Below are 23,508 nucleotides of genomic sequence, written 5' to 3' on the forward strand. Positions count from 1 at the left end.
CAACTGCGGGGCCCTGAGTGGCAGGGGTCTGATCTCTGGGCACGGAGCGAGCAGCATCCAGTCCTGGGGAGTCAGGAGGATCCCAGTGGCCTCCAGCTGAGGAGCGCCAAGGCGACCCTGGGTAGATGGGTGAGAGTGCTGCTCCAGGCGCCGCCCGGGCGCCCGCGCCCTTGCAGGCAATGCCAGCCTCCTTGGCCCCCTCAGAAACTCGTTGCAATCAACAGGCGACCGCGGGAGCCCCTAGCCGCCAGCCACGGAGTGGTTGGCGGGAGAGACGGTGGGGAAGGCTGGTGGACGCCGCAGCGAACTGGTGGGCAGACCGGGAGTCGCCACGTAAGCGGGCCGGCTCCGTGCCTTGCGGCAGGAGCGGCTGTGCAGCAACCAAAGTCCTTTGTTGCAGCGGTGTCCCTGGCACAGCCGAAGTGTCTCCGCACAGCCCAGACCCTCGCCTCCGCCTGCTCGCCACACGCCCCACGGGTGAGTATATAGATGCCAGTCGTCGGGGAGATTTGCCCAACTTTGACCCGGGCCTGGCCGAAGGCCTGGCGTGGACTGTGCAGCCCGTGGCCTCCTTGTATCCAGGACGAATGCCCTCTCCAGACGATTTCCCAAATTACTTATTTGTCCCCTTATTTTGGGAACGGGGCGAGGAGGTGGAGGCGGGAGGCCGCGGTTGATTGACAGGCCAGGAGCACGCTTAGGTAACTTCCTGCTGTTGCTGAGGAGTCGGTGGGAGGGGAACTTCCGGGAGCCTAAGGCCGCCGACTTGGGCGAGTTCGTGGGAGGAGTCTGCTGGGCCACGCCTATTTCTGCTTTGCTCTTTTCCACACCCTCTCCTCAGCACGGTTCAAAAGGAACCCCAGAGGCTCCTTGGCCTGAAGAGGGAGGGAGGTGGGGTATGGGTGGAGGGGAGGGGAGGGAAGGGGGAGGAAGAGGGGAGGAGATGGAAATTTTTAAATATAAAAAATAAACCAAAAAAAAAAGTGGTAGGTCTCTGGAGTTTAGGGATTTTTCTGTGGACGAGATTTTTTGTTCTTTCACCCCCGATTCCTGAAAAGAAACTGCTTTTCGCCTCCAGTGGTGGGCTTTTACAAGTAGAAGTTCTGGGAGAGGGGGTGAGCCACTTGGGTGGCAATCAGGAGCCCTTGTGGCTGGAGTATGCTGGCACGGGTCTGAACTCAGCAGCTGCTCTTGGCTGCCTCTCCACCTGAGTCTCCAGTCCACGTGATCTCATGGCTTGACAAGACATTTTTCCAACTCTGGACGCTGTCAGGAGCAGGTTTGATTACTAGAAGATGGAGAAGCCCAGCCAGAGCAGCTTTGTCCTTCAGCAGCTCAACAACCATAGAGAATGGGGTTTTCTCTGGGACTGCTGCATTGCTGTCGATGACATTTATTTCCAGGCACACAAAGCGTTCTTGGCTGCCTGCAGCTCCTGTTTTAGAATGTTCTTCATGAACCATCAGCACAGTATTGCACAGCTGAATCGCAGCAACACGAAAATAAGCGCTGAGTGTCTTGATCTCCTTTTGTAGTTCATGTGTTTAGGAAAGATTATGACTGCTCATTCCAATTTTGAGCAATTCAAAGTGGCAATGAACTACCTTCAGCTGTACCATTTCCTGACTGCTTGGAAGACTTACAGGACGCAGATTGTTCTGTTCAAAGTGTTAGTATTCTGCTTCAAGGAAACAGAACAGCAAGATGATCTTTGGAGTGAGAATGTATGAAGACACCATGGCTAGGAATGGCACTGAAGCCAGCAGGTGGTGTTCAGAGCCCAGTTCGATGGTGCATACACTACATAATAGAGAGCCCAACTAAGAATCTCTACAGTTAGATAATTTTTCTGAGCCATGCATTAAATAAGCTAATTTTCTGAGCCGATATTTGATGTGTGTAAATAAGTTCTATGTCTAAATAATCTACTCTGAAAGAACATGGGCAGAGTTTTATCATAATGTGATATTTGTGGATTTGGCTTCAGCTGTGAGAAGTTACTAGACGAGCATGTGCTGACCTTCACTAACAGACATTTATACCAAAGTACTGCGAGAGCTTACCACGGAATAGTAGATATTAAAGATGGCAAAGATAGTAACATCAAAGTGGAACTTGGTGAAAAGGATTCTTCCAAAACATTTTCTGCACAAACAAATACAGAGAAGACGACAGCCAGGCACCTGATGATTCAGCTTCAACTACTGGAAGCAGAAAAGACACAGTGGAGTCTGGAATGGCGGCTGGTGAAGACAAAAGTAGAGCCACCAAGACAAAAAGAATTATTATCAAGGTGGAGCCTGAAAATATTGACCAGTCAAGAATGTACTGTGATGTCCCTGTGATGTTGTACTTCAATTGGGTAATCTCTGTACATCATTTCAATTACAAAGTTCTATTAGACTCAAGCAATTCCTTCATGCATGGAGAAAATCATTGAGGGGTGTGCAGTATCATCTACCCAATTACCTTGAGGAAGCAATAACTTATTATAATATGTAAATTGCTTATCATACACCATTATTAGTATTGGAAATACTCCAAGAAATCCCACAAAGGCAATATTCTTTGCAAACCAAAGGAATTTCTTTGTCATGCTGAACATAAAAATTTTTTGAGCAATCAGGAACTCTGCAGTGGCAGATCAATTTAAAAATCATATAGCCTTGACTGTGACCACAATTTCTTGTTTCCCCAAACAGCAATATGAAAAGATCAGTGTACCAGGAGCATAGGCCAAATATGTCTCACTCTGACTTTTCTGAATTATCATTGTCAATTTTAGGATCAGAATATCTCAGCTCCACATACTGCATCTGTGAGCTTCATTTTCATTCTGTGAAAACCACAAATATGCCTTCTCCCCATATTGAAGTAGATTTGGAACCCTTCCATAATCAAGCACAAGGAATTCTTCCATAACACTTAGCAAATTATGTGTTGTCAAAAATGTATCCTTGGCAGATTTCTCACAGATATCTACATTTTAAAAAGAATAAATTTAAAATATAATGCATATGTGGTGAATGAGGATATAATTTCACACTTTTTAATTTTATTTTAAATTTAGTTTTAAGACTTCCATATGCCCTTTGAAAATTCCTTGTTCCTGCATAGAACATCGTCTCAAAACCTTGAAACGAATATGATCCAGGGAATAATAATGAGATTTTAGCATAATGAGCTCAATGATACCTAGAAAGAAATTACCATTTATTAAAGGCATCAACTTGGAAATGAGAATAGGGACAAATTAGTGTTACATTTCATGTTTTTATGATAAAATTCCCTTTTGATTTAACATTCCGGGGGAGATAATATAATCACTTCTGCAATTACTTTCTACTGACCATAGGATATTGTTCTCAGGGCCCTGGAAGGGTAAAATTTTGGTCATGGGCAATGAGGAAACTTAGAAGCATCTGATTATTGACAAGGTGAAAAAACAGCCAATCACATTGACTGGATTTCTCCATATCAGTTTTCAGCAAGTTTAGAGCTCATAGTCATTTGGAGAAAGTTTTAATCAGCAATTTATGCTTGCATGTGTTTGTCAGCCAAATGAAAAACTGTCAAGACAGACTCAATCTAGGAAGAGAAGTTAAAATGTATGAACTCATTTGAAACTTGTAGACTCATAGTCTCAAAATTGTAAAAGGGAAAGTGTCCCAAGACCAGCAGAGAAAAAAAAAATACCATAATCCTCTTGACTTCTGGAAGTAGATCTGTTTTATGACTCTCAATTTTCTGATTTGTATGATCTCCTTTTTATAAAATAACAAGAGTTTCATATACATTAGCATTATCAATCAGTACTGAAATTCCAATTTTAGAAAAAGCGGTAACTAGTATTTGTAAAGCAACAGGAATAGATTCATATCCTTGAGATTTAGCCAAGCTATGGATTTGGGTTAAGCTGAAGTGACCCTATATTCAAAAGACAACCAAAAGAAATTTAAAATCTTGAGCTTGTGACCCAAACAGTAAGCAGGCATTGCTTTGTTAGCTTTGTCAGAACTCTATTAATGTTAATCTCAGAATTTTGAAACCCTGGTAATAAGGGGAAAGAAATTTGTGTAATATTTTATATGTATCTAAACCATTTTTTTCTTATAAATTGTCTGTATTTTTAGGAATATCCACTCAGACCCATATAATCCAAGCTTTGGCTCCCTTCACGTATCCTTACAGCCTGCAATGATATCCTAAGGATTTTATGTTTTCAGACCCTCAGAATTTATGTAGACTCATAATATAAGCTTTTTTTCCTATTTATAGACCATTATGGGTACAGTTAGACTACATTTTTAATTTATAGACCTCAGATGTGATATTGACAGTTTTTAAGAAACATGGTTGGACTTCTCTATCAAAGTCTGAATAGCTAAGAGCTTTAGCTTCTGTCATTTCATAAGAGGCCAATCATATAGAACCATGAAACCCAGATGGTTGCAATATGAATATTAATTTTTAACTTGAATTCAGGATCTCAGTTATCCTTTCGCCTTTCAAAAGCATAATCTAATTTTTAACACAAATATTCTGCATTTTTCTTCTCTCTTTCCTCTCTATTCTGACAACTTGTAAATTTCCATCAAATTGGTCTTATGTGAGTTCTTCCAGTATACAGAACATTTCATAAATTAAATATTTAAAGAAAAGCAGAATTATATATATGTAAAATAAGAATACTTTAATTTGCATCATCATGTAAAAACCCACAGCAATGTGAAACATTTGGGATTAGCAACAGTTTTTTTATTAATCAGTAATTTTCACCCAATTAAAAGATGACAAATATTTATAAATCCATGGATCTAAATAATCAAAACCATATATTTTTCTTTCCTGTAAAAACAAAAGCATAATTTCTCCCAAACACAATGCATCTTGAAATTAAAACAATGCTTCCCAATATGCACAGGTTGTATAATCCAACATTTTTTTCAAGCAGTATCAGGACAGAAAAAGGTTAAGATGGAAAGCTGCTGGTCATCAGAAGAGACCACAGTTATCAAGAAGTGAAGAGAATTGGGTTAGTAGAAGGAAAGGAGGGGAACAGCACTGGTGGGCACAGAGTGTATCCTTGGCTGCCAGTGTTCCTGCAAAGAAATTGGTCAACTTCTCTGGTCACAATCTCAGATTCTATGTGTTCACATCATTGTAATTTTCCAACTGCAAGCAGTCAGGGTCCCCATCACCCTGTTCCATGAGCAATGCCTCCCCAAATTTTCCTCTCAGCCCAATGAGCATATTTACCCCCACAATTTGCAGGAGCTGCTGGCTGGTTGTGAGTCAGAGAACATGGAGGGAGGCCCTTGCCATGCCTCTCTTTTTAAAACTTTTTCTTTCAGAAACCCAAGGTCTAGAATGAATTCAATAAAAAATGTTTAGGTGGACAGAGGCAGAGGCTATTTTGTTCATCTCCTCTATGATAGCAAAGAAGGTTAATAGACCAAAACCGGACAATAATAACAGACAACCAGGGGTACCAAGTAGTGCTTAAGCTTTACAGAGACATGAACACATAAAACAGAATAGCAACATAGTAACAGCCAAAACCACAGACCAAGAAGAATGCTCATTCACTTACAATCCTTTTTAAATCTCTAGATTCAAGGTACCTTCTGTAAGGAACCAGGGGTACACATCCTTTACACATTTCAGAAATTGAAGCAATTTCCGTTTCCTTTCCTAAGTACCCTAACCTTTGACCATATTTATAAGTAAATGTACAAATTCTAAAAATTTACACAGTTGTTGATGGTCTACCTTGACAACTTTGACTTTTAACATACCTTTAAACAAATATACAAACAGCTGCTTACTATTACCACTTAAACCATAAATAACAGTTCACTTAAACTCAAGTTACTTTTTACTGTATTTTTATTTTCCACCTTGCATTTACTCACTTTTATCAGTACACCCTGTAAGGGCTCCCAAATACACCACAGTTCCACTTTTACCAAGTGCACTCTTTTAAACCCATGGTATCCATCATGAAAATCCACATGTACTGCTCCATGACTAGCACCTCTTTTCAGTGCTGGCTCCAACAGTTGCTGGGGATATCTGGTAGGGGTACGAGGACTAAGGAAATGTCAGACTGAAGGAAACTGAGACAGAAAACAAAAGATCCATTTGAGGAAATGCCAGTTTACTCTACACAGCCACAAGTTTATTTCAGAGTCTGCTTATATGCAAAAGCAGAACAACCACAGCATAAATGGTCAGTCAGAAGCTAACCACAAAACCATTCCTGTCCTTGAGTAAGCAGTTTCAAATCCTGTTTCAATGTTCCTAAGGTTTGGAATCAGTGATATTCTTCCTTATAGATAGAGTGTCCTCTTCTGATGAGCAAAATGCTCTTCCCATGGGCTTAATCAGAACTTTCTCACAGCCATCAAGGATGCTGGAACAAGCAGAGAACATAAGTTTTGAACTCAGTTGACTTTTTAAGTCAGAATTGGACTCCAAGTTGAAACTGAATCACACATGGGTTACCACACATCTGCAGTGTTTGTTCATTTATTTATAGTTGAGAGGACAGGAAAGGTTTACAAAAGAGATTATTGCAGGTAATGTCAGAGTCATTGACTGAGGGAAGGAAGAGAAACGAACAAATGAAAAATCAGCCTAAACCACTATCTGTAGTTGGAAGCAAATTGAGGCTGTAGGAGCTTTATATGCATGGGGGGAAGGTGGAAATTTTAAGGATGGAACTCTGGGCCAGCATGCTCATGCTCTGGGGCAAACTCAGTGGGAAGCTGTGACTTTCACATCTTCTTTCTGGATCTGTCATTTCTTCTGTATTGTATGCTGTATATTGTTCTCTTGGATTATATTATAATACAGATTGTATATAATATATTTAAGTTCTGAAATTTCTGCTTTGGCTTTAGTGACCATGTGATTCTGTGGTAAAACACCTGTACATTCTGTTGAAATGTGTACCTTCTCTCTGGTATGGAAAGGAAGGATATCTATGATCCACAAAGAAGCATGGTTCTTTTTATTAGAAAAGATCATGTACACTGTGTTCTGTTTTGCTTTGGATGTTTTAGAGTTAACATGCTATACATGATACTACTAGTCAAATATCATTCTCAAAGTCATTAATGTCCATTATAGAACTGACATGTGTTTCATGTTTTCACTGTGGAGTTTCATACAGTTTCTTTCTACCATATAAAAATGTCCATCCCTTCGTATGCTAGCATTAGGAAGTGAACCACTGTGATTATAAAATGAGGTCAAAAGGGCAGATTTAACAAGAGAGTTTTTTCTTTTTACCTGAGCCCCATTTGTATTTGTATTTGTTTCCAAAGACTGTTGTAGAAATTTACCTAGATCTAGTAGTTTGATTCAAGAAGAACATAATATCTCACAATCCTAAATGTCAGTCAACCAGCATCAGACTGTGTGGATTTGATCTCGCCAGTAGCTTAGAAGTGCTCCACACCTTGCCACTCCTAGGTCCCATGAAATGAAGCTCCTGTGACCACACCTGAGTATTACTACTCTCTATGTTGACACATCCTTTCCCTATTTTGTCTCCGTTTAATCTCCTAATGAGAATTCTTACTGTTGAAGTTGAGGTTTATCGAATCAGTACAGGGAATTATTTCCCTGTTAATGTTTGTAGTTTACACTTTCACGGTTCTGTTATCATTAAGATAAATTAAGAATTTTCAGAGAATATGACCTTGAGTTCAAAGTTTCATAGTTTGGATAGTCCAACCATTGAGGCCTCCCCAATTCTCCCTTTCTTGTTCCTGTCCCAATAATTATAATAAATCACTTTCTGAATGTTCCAAAGGGATCATGTAGGATTGTTAAAGGATGAAATAAAGACTTGATCTATAGCGTTCTCATAAAGGTTGTAACAAGAGATCCTGTGGTGGCCCAAACCACTTGTAGATAAGCTCAGACTATAGAGAAAACATAGCCTAGTCTCTGCAGCTCTTAAGCAAGCTGTATTTATCAAACCTCAAGATGGTTATGATCAAAAAACAGGTAAGCATTGGGAATAGATTTAAAACTTGGGACTCCACATGTTTTGGACTATGTATATATAAATATGCACACATAAAACTTCCTCTCTAAATAATGTACTTTGGGATACATTAACAACCTAGAACACTCAGGGGAATATTATACCTGATATAAGATATAGGAATATGATTATTTCCTCAGAATCTCCTTCATCAAATCTTATTTCTAATCAATCTCATTCATAAAAGCATGCCTTAAGCCAGGACAATATATGAATCCAGACTATATCACTTAAGTTCATGCGCACTAATAAATATGTTCTATAGGTGAGCTCATGAAGTCGTAAGTCACAAACAATCCCACACCAGTTTGGAATTATGATTAATAGAATGATTATTTATTTGAAGGGGAAAAACTTACAGATCACCGTCCCAGACAACAGCCCTCTGCGCAATCAGGTAGGGAGCCTAGTCGCCGGAAGCTGAGCCGGAAGCCAGAGCAGGAGTAGCGAGAAGTGGCTGAGGTTTTTAAAGAGAGAGACCACGCCCCAATGGGCTGGTATCTCAGCGGCTCTTGGCTGAAGGAGCGGAAGGAGCTCCTGCAACAAGCTCAAATGGAGAATTCCCTATTTAACATATACTGACAATGTATAATTGGGCATAGATAAGTTTAAAACAAGATGCATGCTTCTTGTACCTTCATAGGGATATCCTTCTTTAGGTTGCAAAAGTTGTTCTATGATTTTGGTGAATATTCTCTGTGCCTTTGAGCTGGAGTTCCAAGGAATCCACAAGGATTACCCCAGTTAAGACCCTAAGCAATAGTGGAGGCGGTGCCTGAACTGGGCTTGCCCTGTAGGCAAACTGATGAATATCTTAAATGTCACCATAGAACCTTCATCCAGCAACTAATGGAAACAGAGGTAGAGATCCACACAGAGCCCTAACCTAAGATCCCAAAGTCCAGGTGAAGAGTGGAATGATTGAGAACATGAGCAAGGAGTCAAAACTTTGATGTGGGAAACACACTGAAACAGATTACCTGAGTTAATTGTAGTTCATCAACTCCAGTTAGATAGGGAAAGATCCAACATAGGATCAAACTAAGCCCTCTGAATGTGGGTGACACTTGGAAGGATGGGGCAGACTCCAGGGCCACTGGCAATGGGACCAGTGTTTATCCCTGCTGCTTGTACTGGCTTTTAGAAACCATTCTTGTTGGCAGATGTTGCTTGTTCATTTCCCAGCTGCCCAGACCTAAATAATCACTGAGAAACTATATTAATTACAACACTGCTTAGCCTGTTAGCTTATGCATATTTCTACCTAACTTTTACATCTTAAATCAACCCATCTCTATTAATCAGTGCAACACCATGAGGTCATGGCCTACTGGCAAGTTTCCATCATCTGTCTCCACTTGTAGCAGCATGGTCTCTCCTCGTCTTTGTGCTTGGAATTCCTGCCTTACCCTTTTCTGCACTGCAATGGGTCAACAGCTGCTTCTTTATTCATTAACCAATAAAAACAACACATATGCAGAAGGACTTCCCACATCATCTCTTTTCTGTCTAAATAAAAAAATAAGATTTTAATTTTAACATAGTAAAATTACATATACAGTCAATTATCCATCAAGAATTACAGTTAGAACATTTATATCTACCTTATCTTTTATCATAATTAAGGAAAACTATAATTATAATTATTTATTCTTCAACTCCATCAAAGTCTTCCAAAGAATATATTACTTAAGTAAACAGGAAGTACATGGTAAGCAACTTCTAAAACTCTAGAATTGACAGACAAATGTCACTGCCTGAAAGTCACCCAAAGTTCTTATGTAACATTGTAGCATCCAATCTTTGGCCTACAGTCCAAAGTATCCAGCAGACATTTCCATGAAATAGGAAATTTGAAAGATGTTTTTGCGTCTATTGGCAGTTTGTCAATAACTTATCTCCTGGCCCTGCAGAATGTCTGACAAACCTCTTTCACAAAGCAGGAATGCCACAGGAACATTGTTTCCTTTACGGCAAGTTCAGTAGTCATTTCTCTGTGGGTCCTGGAAATCCATTTTCATATGGTATACCATCACGAGGTCTAGGCACGGGCACTTCTCTTTGCCAAAAATGGCTAACAAATTCCATAAGGAGCCTCTTTGATACCTATCATCCTCTTAAAGTAGATTGGTACTGTCAGTAGCAGATGAGACTCTTTGCTCCTGAAAAGTTTCTAAGATCTTTAAATACATTAAAAGGACCCTGATGGCTCCTTGGGGCCTGGGAGAGGGAGGGAGGAGGAGGTATGGTCGGAGGTGGAGGGAGGGAAGGGAGAGGAGGAGGGGGGAGGGAAGGGGGAGGAGGAGGGGAGGGGGAAGGGGAAGGAGGAGGGGAGGAGATGGAAAATTTTTAAATATAAAAAAATAAACCATGAAAAAAAAGAAAAAAAATGTCTATTCCATAGGTTACTTGAAAAGTTTGAAGATTATCTATCTATCTGAAATACATCTCCATATATCTAGAAAACCTAACTAATATGACTACAAGCTTGAGTGTTATAAATGACTATCTATTAACCTGTGTTTCTTAATTATACATTACATTTTAAATGAACTGCATAAACACAGTACCTTAATCAAGAGCAAGAACTATATATAAAGAAATTGACCTTAAATTTGTATCAATAAGCCAAGATCCATAGTAATGCAAAGCATTCACCTCTATATCATATCCCACTTTAAATGTAAATATTTATAAAGAATAATGGAAATTTGGGCATTGTTCTCTTCAAACTTCTTTTTGTTTTTGTTGGGAGTCTTGTTCCATCACATTTCTGGAAAGAATACACAGGTTCTCATCATCTGTGGAAACAGAAACAGAACCTCTTTTCCAAAGTAATATATCCTTATACCCAAATTTTGAAGTCAAGATACATTTAAAAACTATATGTTGGTTTAGAATAGCAGCCCCCAGAATCAAATATCTCTCTGTAGTAAAAAAAAAAATTCAGTGAAAACACAATAATATATATAATTCATACTCCCTTTGTATATTCCATCTTTACAAAAACTTTTTTCTTTACACCTTTATCTATGACTGTCTGTAACCTAGTCTGGTGTAGTAGGTCCTTCTGTGTATGTGTTGCTTTCATTGGTTAATGAATAAAGAAACTGCTTTGGCCTTTTGATAGGGCAGAACTTAGGTAGGCATTGAAAACAGAACTGAATGTTGGGAGGGAGAAGGGCAGAGTGAGAGAATCCATGGATCCTCCACCTGACACAGATACTGGTTAGAATCTCCAGTAAGTCACTGCCATATGGTGATGCACAGAATAATGGAGATGAGTTAAACTAATATGTAAGAGTTAGCCAATAAGAAGTTAGAACTAATGGCAAAGCAGGATTTTAATTAATACAGTTTCTGTGTGGTTATTTTGGGTGTAATCTAGCCGGGCGGCTGGAACAAAACAAGCGGGTCCCTCCCTGCAACACAGTCTCTTTAAAGACTTTATTTTTTAAACCCATTACTTCCTTTTTAACTGTCTATATTCTTTTTCTTCTCTATACCAAGCCTACATATATTATCTAGCCCTGTGACCCATTTAGAGATCTGTTTTATCTGAATCTGTCTTTATTGTGTATTTGTAATTATTTTTTGATCAGGAAAAATTTTTGTTAAATGCTAAGAAGGCATGGTTAGGACCAACTCCATGGTCTAGCCTTTTTGCCCAGTCAAAACATGGCAGAGGCATGTTCACTGCCACTGAGAGCCATTTTCTCTACCCCAGATCCAGGGTCACAGTGGGTCTTGTGAAACCATTAAGCAATTTCTAATACATTGCTCACAAACTGATTGTTTGGTAGGATATGTTTGTCAAGTGAAAATTTGACTTATAATATTTCTGATCTATATGATTTTAATTGTTGTATGCCCACTGTCAGATATAACATCTGTGGATAGGGACAGAGTATATTTGTAGGAATTACACACTGTATGCACTTTTGCATCTATGTTTTATGCCTTCTTATTGATATTTCTTTATTACTTGATAACAAGAAGTAGGGTATGTGTTCTGTTTTTATTAATGTGTATATGATACTATTTGCACAATTATTGCTTTTTTTCTCTTATTAAGCAGAGTGAAGAACTCTCCAGCCTTCATGTTTTCATAAGTTTTTTTTTTTCTTCCAAACACACTAGGATTTATAGTGCAGTTTTTCCTCTTGGCTCCAACTAGGCCTATTACCTATTATTCCAACAGAGGGCAATATTAACACATTTATTTATTCAAAGACAATAGTCTTGGTGCTGAAACCACTTTAACACTATAAATAAGAGAAAGGGGTTCCTGGGTTCTTCATCTAATTAGGCATCCACAATGTCTCCAGGCCTCCAACCCCTTCACTGAGACTGTTCTGAACCCATTGACACAGCCTCTAGAATCTGGCAATTCCAAAAATTCACTATCTCCAGAGAAGAAGAACGTCTCCCTGATGTTCACTCCTGTTTATAACAACAGTCTTGGCTCAAGAGGGTTAAATACACGAGCTCCTCTTGAAAAAAGTGTGAGGCAAATGGTAGATTCATGACAGATTCTACAAAATTAATATTCATGTTTCCTTCTTTTCAGAAATGAAGATTTATCAGGATGTGACTTCTGTGGAAATATCCCTGGAAAAATACCTGAGTAGTAGAATATACACTGGCACACTGGATTTCCCAGGGAATATGAACTCTGAGCCAGTTGATTAGAGTGGGAATGGATGAGCAGAGCTTAACTGAGGAGCTCCCACTTAATGAGGAGAAAAATCTGGGACTGAGAATATGCAATGTACACTAAAACGAGTCATACTTAGCTGAACTTTAGAAAGGAAAAAAATAAATTCTACACACTGAAGAACAGAACCAAATGCCATGGAGTAAAATTAAGACTGGTTATGAAAATCTATGTGGAGAATACAATGGACAAGTAGCAAGCAATACTGTAGAGAAAAAATTAAAACAACACTCAGAGATTTCACTTTTTATCAACTTAAAGACTACAAGTTAGTGAATAGACACTTTTATTCGTGAGGCCAAGGGCATCCAAGCCTACTCCCCGATTTTTGCATATTTACTCTTCAGCAAACACAGATAGTTCAGACTTTCTTTTAAGAGAATAAACTTTGAAAAGAAATATTTTTAGTGAGACATCATAATGTGTTTGTTGATGCAAAGTTACAACTTGGTGCTATTCGGTGTCTTAGGATAAAAAGAGAGAAGGCCCCAATCTGACACTCAGAATCTTTCCATACAGAAGTTTTACTTTTAAAGTTACAAATATTCTTCATTCCTTTCCTTGTTCTCCTCCTCTAACTTTTTGTATCATTTCTTATTTCTTTACCAAGTATGTGACATAAAAATATTCTGAAATCCCATTTCCTATGAACTTATTTCTCTTTTCATCTTTCCAACCATAGTATCAAATGGAGAAACTGTTCTCACCTAGTCTCCTGATTTCTTGGATGTTTCTCAGGGAGAAAGGGTCAGTATCACCTCAGGGCCAGTTCAAGTGGCATCCTTGGTATCCTTCTACTGGTAAAGCAGAAACCAGGAGTCTCCCCTAAGCTCCTGGCTCATGGTACATAAATCTGGCTTCTGGAGTTCCAGTCCACTTCAGTGGTAGTGGGTCTGGAACATCTTACTTTCTCACAGTCTACAGCACTTAAGCTGAAGACGCTGCCACTTATAACTGTCAGCAGAAGAACTGTGTCCTGCTCTTCTACAAAGCAGAAAAAACCTTTTTATCTTGTCAGGACAGAGCAGATTTTCTCTTAGAAGATAAAATATAGTCAAAAGTTTGACGGATATGATAGAATCTCCCAATAATTCTTCCATGGAAGCAGGACTGAATTAATCATTATTCCTTTTATCAGAACCCTACTTGGGCAAAGACTCAATCAAGTCCCCATTTTAACAATCTCACCAGCAGGGGGAGGCAATAATACATGTTTATCAATTCAACATTACTAGTCGTTAGCTAGTCACTAGGAACAAGAGCAGTTTTAGTTTCCAAATCACTTGGTATTCAGTGTTTTCTTCTAGTCCTTGCATACTTCTGTGAAAGTGGTCTGGGCACATATCACACTCACAGTTGATGGAGAATGGAGATCCTGACAACTTTGTTTGTGACAGATAGAGAAAAGCTGGTGCTATAACTCTGACCCTGAACAATAACCTTCTTGGCTACCAGGATATGGGTCACTGCTGCTTCCTTTTCTGTTCACCATTGTGATCTTCTTCAAAGCTGATGCATCTCTTGGGTGGTATATCCTTGTAACCCAAATAGAGGGTGCTTGTAAACATCCTAAAGACCTTTAAAAGTTGAGAGTATAAAGTGCATAGGAAGATTCTAATCAGTTGCTATAAGAGAAAACATAAGACATATTACAGCTGACATCCAATATCTCCAGCCTGATCTCAAAGGATCATAATTGGAAGTGAAAAGTTTTGCAAGGTATGGCACTTCATTTGCTATTGAGAAATCATTTTTGTCCATTTATTTCTGTCTTGAATATTGCTAATTCTATGAATCTAAGCAAATAAATGTTTCTTCCTGTGTGCCTTTCTTTTTTCTCTTTTTTCTCCTCTTTGGGAAAACTCTCCACAGCATTTTAGAAATAAAACTGTAGACCAAAACTCTCCTATATACAGGGCCATGAAGAAACTGACTGTGAGCTGATGTGAGTCCCAGAGGCTCTTGTTACTGTGTGTCCAGTATCCAAGGGTTTGTTCCTTTTCCAGACAATTAACACCTTATTGTGTGGTCTCCCACTGCTCTTCAGTAATCAATAAACAAACCAAACTCAAGAGATCTACCCCACAACATTAGACTTAGTGAAGCCCTCTTAATGATGATGTGCCTTTCCTATGAGTAATCCCAAAATGTCACACACATGTAAAGATAAGAAATTATGGATGCCCACAGAGGTTTAGCCAGAAGTGCAAGAATTAGATTTTAGATAAACTCTATTGTTATTTGCTCTAAGACAATGTAGTGGGTTGGAAAATTGGTTCCAGAGGATTGTGAAAAGGGATTGCTTTAGGGCAGCCAGGAACAGACCCACATATATCCATTTATCACTATGTATCATGTCTTGTTTCCAATAATTAATGTAGATTGTTCTGAGAACGCAACTTCATGAAGGATGTGAACATACTTCATGAAGGAAGTAGCTCGCTGAAAGTACTCAGACACTGTCAATCCAACCATAAAACAGATGTGTTGCCTTTGAAGCGTTTATTCCCTTAAATAAAACAAATGTGGGGTTTCTATGTAGACTCCCTCAAGTGTGGGGCAAGTGCAGCACATACAGACACTGACCTCCACCAGCATCATTCCTGACCCTGGGATCTGGGTAACAATGAATTCTTTTCTGCCTGTTTTTATATAAAACAAATACACTCCATATAACTAATGTGTGAGAGTGTTCTGTGCCACACGTCTACAAAATTGTGAAATAAAATACTATTTTGATTGACTATTATCATTAAGACAATTTTACTGCTTAATCGAAACATACATATAGACATATATTTGGTGTTATTACATGAGATATACTCATATTAATGGATAAGATTAAAGGTGGGTTCATACTTTGTATCTCTTTTGCAGACTACTTGATATACACCTGAATGCAAGCACTATGACCATTTGCTTCAGAGTCACTGTTGTCATTGATTTTCAGGTCAATCGTTTTCTGATCGCACCCACCTCCCTCTAGTTTCTGACACCTCTCCTGTGCTCATCATCATTTTCAGGCCCTGACTGGGTGTCCTTCTAAGCCTGAACAATATCTTTCTCTGATAGAATGGTTCTCTGCACATGTAATACTCTTCCCATTCAATACCCCATGGACTCCCACACTAAGCTTGGACAGCACTATGGCTATAACTCCCTATATGTAGTTTCTAACTTCCCTTGTTTACACTCTTCTCCCACCACACAGTTTGTATCCCTCTGTCTTAAAATCAAGTTGTGAAGCATGTCCTCTTAGTATCTGGAAGAGATATGGCATCTGGAGTATATACACATTTAGAAAATGTTGTACATTCAAGGACAATGAGTGACTACTTCTGAGAGAAACACATATTCCTTAAAGACAATAATATGTTAAGAAAAGATAAAAGACTGGGAACTTTATATGAAGACTCACAGGAAAATTGAACATGGATATATGTAGTGTGAAGCGGCGGGCTGTGTCCGGAAAGGCGAAGCGGCGGGGCTGCGTCCCGCCACCCGGCCGCCAGCTAGCTTTACACCCGAAATAATTACACGGAAACTGTATTCTTTTAAACACTGCCTGGCCCATTATCTGTAGCCTCTTATTGGCTAATTCTCACATCTTTCTTTAACCCATATTTAGTAATCTGGGTAGCACCACAAGGTGTGGCTTACCAGGAGAGATCTTAACCTGCGTCCATCTCGGAGAGGAGAAGCATGGAGACTCACTATGGCGACCGCCTGAAGCGTCTCCCCCACTCTACTTCCTTGTTCCCACAATTCTGTTCTGTCTACTCCACCTACCTAATTTTCTGTCTCTTAAAGGGCCAAGGCAGTTTTCTTTATTAATTAACCAATGAAAGAAACATAGACAGATAACTCTCCTCCATCATTTCCCCTTTTTTCTGTTTAAACAAAAAAGAAAGGCTTCAACTTTAACATAGCAAAATTACATATAACAAACAGTTATCAAGCAAGTATTACAGTTACAATATTTAGATCTATTTTATCTTTTATCATAACTAAGGAAATCTATAACTATCTATTTATTCTTCAATTCCATCAAAGACTCCAGAAGGATATAATATTACTTAAGTAAATAAGAAGTAAGCAACTTACAAAACTCTAGAAATGACAGAGACATCTCGCTGCCTGGACAGTCACCCAAAGTTCCTCTGTACCGTTGGGGCATCTATCTTCGGCCTTCAGGCCCATAGTTTCCAGCAGACATTTCCATAAAGCAAGAAATTTCAAAGACAGTTCAGTCACTTTCTGCTGTGTCCTGCAGAATGTCTCGCAGACTCTTTCATGAATCAGGAATCCCGAAAGATCATCTCACTTTTAGGCAAGTTCAGCAGTCCTCTCTCTGAGGGTTCTCTATGTCCAGTTTATGCAATAGTCCAGGCAAGAGCAGTTTCTTGCCCAAATGGCTAACAAACTCCATAAGTAGCCTCTTCGATGCCCATCTTCCTCTCGAAGTAGATTGGTGCTGCCAGGAGCAGACGTGTCTCATTGTCATGAAAAACCCTAAGTTATTAAAACATTAAATGCCATATTCTGCAGTCTTTGAAAGATATGAAGAATGTTTATCTAACTGAAATATATCTCTACATATCTAGAAAATCTAATAACATGACTACAAGCTTAACTATTATCAATGATTATCCATTAACAACCTATATTTCCTAATTATACATTACAGTTTTTAAAATGAACTACAATCACAATAGCTTAATCAAGATCAGAAATACATATACATATAACAAAATTGACCTTAAAATCTATACCAATGCAAATTCATATCTATATCATCTCCCCCTTTAAATGTAAAAGAACATTTATAAACAATATTTGGGAAAATGGGCGCAGTTTTTTCTCTCCAAACTGCTTCCTGCTGAATGGGGGCGCTGTTATTTAGGTCTTTTATGGTGTAACCTGTGTGCTAGGTTCCTCTCAGTTGGCAGTTGAGTGAAGTAATTTTTTGAAGATGTTCATAGCAACCTTTCAGGAGGGCGTGGTCTATCATACCATATTGGGATAGAAGCAATCCACAGAGTCTCGTCCTCTGTGAAAACAAAAGAAGAAACTCTTTTCCAAAGCATCATGTTCTTAGATCCAAATCCTGAAGTCATACCATCAAAATGTCCATTCTGGTCTAGACTGACAGCCCATATAATGAAATGTCTCTCTGTATTTAGCTCCTTTACAGTCAAAAATTTCAAAGAAAACACAATAAAATACATAATCCAGACTCTCTGTGAATTTTCCATTTTTACGTGGCTTATTTTTACTCTATCACTTTACTTCTTTTAATCTATAACTATCTGTACTCTGTCTTTTTAAAGACTTTAACCTTTTTTTTTAAGGCATTAACTTTATTTTTTATATTTTTTTCTTCTCTCAAGCCTACGTACATTTATATGTCTGAATCTGTCCTATTGTGAATCTGTAATTTTTTAATATCCAGGAGCACTTCTTAAAAGGTTAACCACTTTTTAAAAACTTAAGTTGTGCCAGGTAGAGGTAATACAGTACCGCCTGTTTACAGCCAAGTCTAAACCTTAACTGCGCTGTTATTATGGTAATTACGATAGACCTGCCTGAGGTCAGCACAGTTTAGCATGGCGGAGCAGAGCCAGAGCTGCTACTGCCTCAGTCATTTGGTGCCCCTGAGCTGCACAAAGTTCCAGGTACACAGCAGTCCACATTGGAGCTGCACTCAGCAGTTTAATTTTGATACTGAGCGTGCAGCACAGAAACTCTCTTAATCCAAGTCACAGCCGAATCTGACGCGCAGAGCACCGCGCAGTCTGAAAACATCTCTCTCTCTATGGCGGCAGGAATCCGCAAATGCTGTCCCGCTCGCCTAAGCCTGATTCCGCCATCTGCCCAGGTGCAGGCAGGGAGCAGTGAGCCATTGGCATGGTCTCAGAGTACTTTCTTTCCAATCCCAAGCGGGCAAGGTTTTTAAGTGGATTTAGCACCACGTTGGAGCGCCAATGCAATTTTCTTTATTAATTAACCAATGAAAGAAACATAGACAGATAACTCTCCTCCATCAGATATAAACCTACTCTAATTTAGGAAGAGTTGTCATATACACAAATGGAAGGAGGAAGAATCCTATGACCTTTTCTGACACAGGAGGTAGTAGTTCCTGAGTAGCCAAGTTGTGACAAATAGAGCAAAACAAGATTGTTTGTCTGAAAAGACATGTTAGTTATATGAGGTCTTACCCTTCCTCACAAACCAGGCCTTCCAGTATTATTTTTTCTGGGAAATATTCAAGCAAAAAGATGCATGGTGAGTTGTGGAGCTCCCCACAATGGAAACATCTACAAGAGGCTCAGGGAAATTTTAGGAGTGGGGGCAGAAAGATTGACAGAGTTAGAGGATCAAGAAGTTTGCTCTGAAATTGACTTTTTCCAGTAACAACAGAATCTATACCCACAAACCTTCACCAATATTACAACTCATTTATAAACTAAACAAGAAGGATACCAAAAATGCAGCAAAGTGGATAGGGAAAAGTCCATGAGGCTTCAGTTCTATTAAAGAACTAGAGATGACTGGTAAACCTGAAAGTAGGGAAGAGAAAAAATTGCTGGTCAAGTTTCAAGTGATTAGCGCTGAAAACATACATACAAGTCAAATTATATGGACACAATAGGTGATATTTAGGAATAGGTATGTGTAAATAAATACATAACTACATACAAAAACAATGAATGACAAAAGAAGCCATGAATTTGAGGAGCGGGTACCTGTATTTGGGAGAATTTGGGAGGATGCATGACAAATGAGAAATTTCATAATTAAAATTCAACCTCAGAAACATGGAAAAAACAAAAGAATGTGCATGGCCTCAATAACATCTATAATAACCTACCCATGAAAATACATGGTAAGCATTTATGTACTGTCTATAACTGTACCATACCTAACAGCTCCTGCCATTGAGGGTAACATAAGAAAAAATGTTTACATGAAACATGACAGAAATAAAAATAAGGTGCAACTCATAGACTGGTGCTGTTCTTTGGTTTCCAAAGAGCAGCACATTCCCTACAAATAAAACTATATGGTCTCTTTGATCTGAGATATAGGAGGACAACCACTAACCAGTAATGAATTACTCTCTTGCCACTCCTATCGTGGTATCTAGTGATTGATGATTTGCAAATGCCAAGAGCACAACCCACTGCCTTGAGAACTTCTTCATAGTCAAGTCACATCCTGTGCTGGAGTCAGCTTCACACAGGTAACAGCACAGACATGACAATCCCCACTCAGCTCCTGGGGTTGCTGCTGCTCTGGCTTACAGGTAAGGAAGACGACATGAGAGAATTTTTCAGTTGAGTGTGGTCACTGTTGACAGGTCTCAAGGAAAGTCCTCATCTAACAGAATTAAGTGTGTGTGTGTGTGTGTGTGTGTGTGTGTGTGTGTGTGTGTATGTTTTTCAATTTTCCAGTCTCTGGTGCCAGCTGTGACATTCAGATGACCCAGTCTCCATCCACCTTGTCTGCATCTCTGGGAGAAAGTGTCACTATCACATGCTTGGTAAGTTGGGGCATTTACGAGCATTTAGCATGATATCAGCAGAAACCATGGATATGTCCTAAGATCCTGATCTATGGTACAAACCGCTTGGCAGAAGAGGTCCCACCAAGGTTCAGTGGCAGTAGATCTGGCTCACAGTATTCTTTAAAGATAAGCAACCTGCAGTCTGAAGATGTTGCAACTTACTACTGTCATCAGGGTGATAATACACCTACCACAATGATTGGTGTCATTATAGAAATCGTCAAGGGAAGCAGAAGTGAAAGCCTATTCTGGCCCATTTGCTCCTTCTAGTATCTCCAGCAGCTTATAGTGTTTTTCTTTGTTGAGATCTAAACGTCAATGTGATGTTTAAAATAGAAATCAGAAAAAGATTTCTATGTCCCAAGCCTTGCATTATAACCAGAGAATCCTTATTATGACTTTTCTGCATTTGTCTCCAGTGGCTCCATGTCTTCTCTTTGACTCTGCCTTCTTTCTTTCTTCCAGCATTCAGCCTCGATTTCCCCACCTAGTTCTGATTGTCCCCTCTATAAGCTCAAAGCAGTTCTTTATTCATTAACCAATAAAAGCAAGACATAGACAAAAGGACCTCCCACACCATAGTGACACAATTTCTTCAACAAGGCCCTACCTCTTGATAGTGCCATTCTCATTTGGGTGCCATTATATTTCAAACCAACCCTTTCCACTTCCTGGTCACCAAAGGCTTTTAGTCATGAACTAAGGTAAAACACTTTTAGTCCAACCTCAAAAGTCTATGAGAATTTTGACAATGTTTAAAAGTTCAAATTTCAGTTTCTTCTTAGATTCATGCAATCTCTTAACTGAAATCACCTATAAAACCAAAATCAAGAAAAAGAATCTATACTTTATTACATATCATCACTCCTCATCATTTATGATCCAGCAATGCTTAAGCATACATGGACAACACATTTATGGCAGTTTTTCAGTTGCTCCTATCCTAGGGAGTTCTGATGCTTATGTCATGGTCATACTCAAGGTTCCAAGTTTTCCTTTATACTGACTATCCAGCATTTTGTGGGCCTTCCTCTTTGCCTTATCCCATGCACTTCTCTAGGCATTGCTAACCCTCAGGTATCTGCAGTCATTTATTCTCATAACATGTCCAAAGAAACTCAAGACTAATTGCCATATCCTGTAGTTTACTTCCTTCTGTAGATGGAGATTTTTCTTAATATCATTGTTGCACAGCTATCTCAACAGGTGATACCTAGAGTCCACCAGAGTGAAAACATTTCAAACACATTCAGCCACACTTCTAGGGGCATATCGTTGTCCAGGTTTCAGAGTTGTAAAGGAGGCAACTTTACAACTGAAATATCTGAAATACTTGTAATTTCATTGATGTCATTATGTCTTTTGCTGACCAAACCTTTCCTAGTGTCTGGAATTCAGTCCTCACTATTCCTACCTCTTGATGTTTGAAATACTTTCCTCCTTTGAACTGAGGCTTCTTCCCATATATGAAAAGTAGACTGTTTGCTTGAGGATCTGGTTCTTTATTTCAATGTTAAAATGTTTGTGTGCCCTTTCCATGTGTTGAATCTCAGTCTTTTCGATTTTTACTTTTATACGAAGGTTTTCATTTACTTCCCACTCTATATACCATGGCCTGCAGCTCATTGGGACTTTCAGCAATTAGTGTTGTATTGGTGACATAACAAATGTTTTTGATTTGCATACCACCTATCTGATGTCTGTCTCCTCATCCTCAAGGCTTGTTCCTATTATAAATTCCAGAAATATAGGGGTGACTGTGTGCTATCCCAGGGCAGACTGTCCCGGAAGAAAGCACAGACCCCACCCCAGATCCTGCTGCAGGATTTCTCTGTTCCACTTGACCCTTCCCTGCCCTGCTCCCACGTCCGTATGTGGGTCTGAGGTGGCCTTGGAATACCAGGTATTCCTGTTTCAGTGCTGAGGGGTTTCATCCAGAGGGACAAGAACTATTCCTGCTCCTGCACTGAGGAGATCCACCTACAGAGTCAGTCACAGCAGACTGGAACAAGACACCAAGACTCTCCTGGCTCCATTTGAAGGAAGAGATGGGCAAGTGCCAGTGCAAGAATTCCTCCAACAACCTGAAAGGCAACATGACATCACCAGAATCCAGGCATCCCGAAGCAACAAGAGTGGAACACCCGACTCCAGAAGAAATAGAAGAAATCAACCTTAAACAGTACTTTATGAAAATAATAGAGGACCTTAAACAGGAGGTAAAAAACTGCCATAAAAAAATGGAGATGACAAACAAAAAGGTGAACGAAATAAATACATCTCTCAAAGATACCCAGGAAAAACAAGAAAAAGCAATCAAACAGGTAAGGGAAACAGTACAAGACCTGAAAAATGAAATGGAGGTAATGAAGAAAACACAATCCGAGGTAAGACTGGAAATGGAAATTCTGAGTAAATGAACAGAAACTACAGAGACAGGTATTACCAACAGAATACAAGAGATGGAAGAAAGAATCTCAGACTCTGAAGATACTATAGAGGAAATAAACTCACAGATTAAGGAACAAAACAAATCGAACAAATTCTTAACACAAAACATCCAGGAAACCTGGGACACCATGAAAAGACCAAACCTAAGAATAATTGGGGTAGAAGAAGGAGAAGAATTACAACTCAAAGGCCCAGAAAATATATTCAACAAAATTATAGAAGAATATTTCCCCAACCTAAAGAAGGATATTCCTATGAAGGTATAAGAAGCCTACAGAACACCAAATAGACTGGATCAAAAGAAAGCATCCCCATGCCATATAATAATCAAAACACAAAACATACAGAATAAAGAACAAATATTAAGAGCTGCAAAGAAAAAAGGTCAAGTAACATATAAAGTGAAACCTATCAGAATTACACCTGTCTTCTCAATGGAAACCATGAAAGCCAGAAGGTCTTGGATAGATGTGCTAAAGACACTAAGGGAACATAAATGCAAGCCCAGACTACTAAGCCCAGCAAAGCTTGCATTCACCATCGATGGAGAAAACAAGATATTCCAGGACAAAAACAGATTTAAACAATACATGGCTACAAATCCAGCCTTGCAGAAAATAATAGAAGGAAAATCTCAAACCAAGGAGTCCAACAATGCCCACAATAACTCAGACATCTAGTGATCTTTCACCAGCACAACTAGTAGAAGGG

At 39.2% G+C, this 23,508-nt stretch overlaps 1 pseudogene; it reads left to right on the forward strand.

Moving 5' to 3' along the window:
* The first annotated feature begins 1,295 nt into the window (after nucleotides 1–1,295).
* Nucleotides 1,296–23,508, forward strand: part of LOC119808081 — a 232,692-nt pseudogene continuing 210,479 nt past the window's right edge.

Source organism: Arvicola amphibius, chromosome 2 (genome assembly GCF_903992535.2).
Source record: "Arvicola amphibius chromosome 2, mArvAmp1.2, whole genome shotgun sequence".
NCBI classification, from domain to species: Eukaryota; Metazoa; Chordata; class Mammalia; order Rodentia; family Cricetidae; genus Arvicola; species Arvicola amphibius.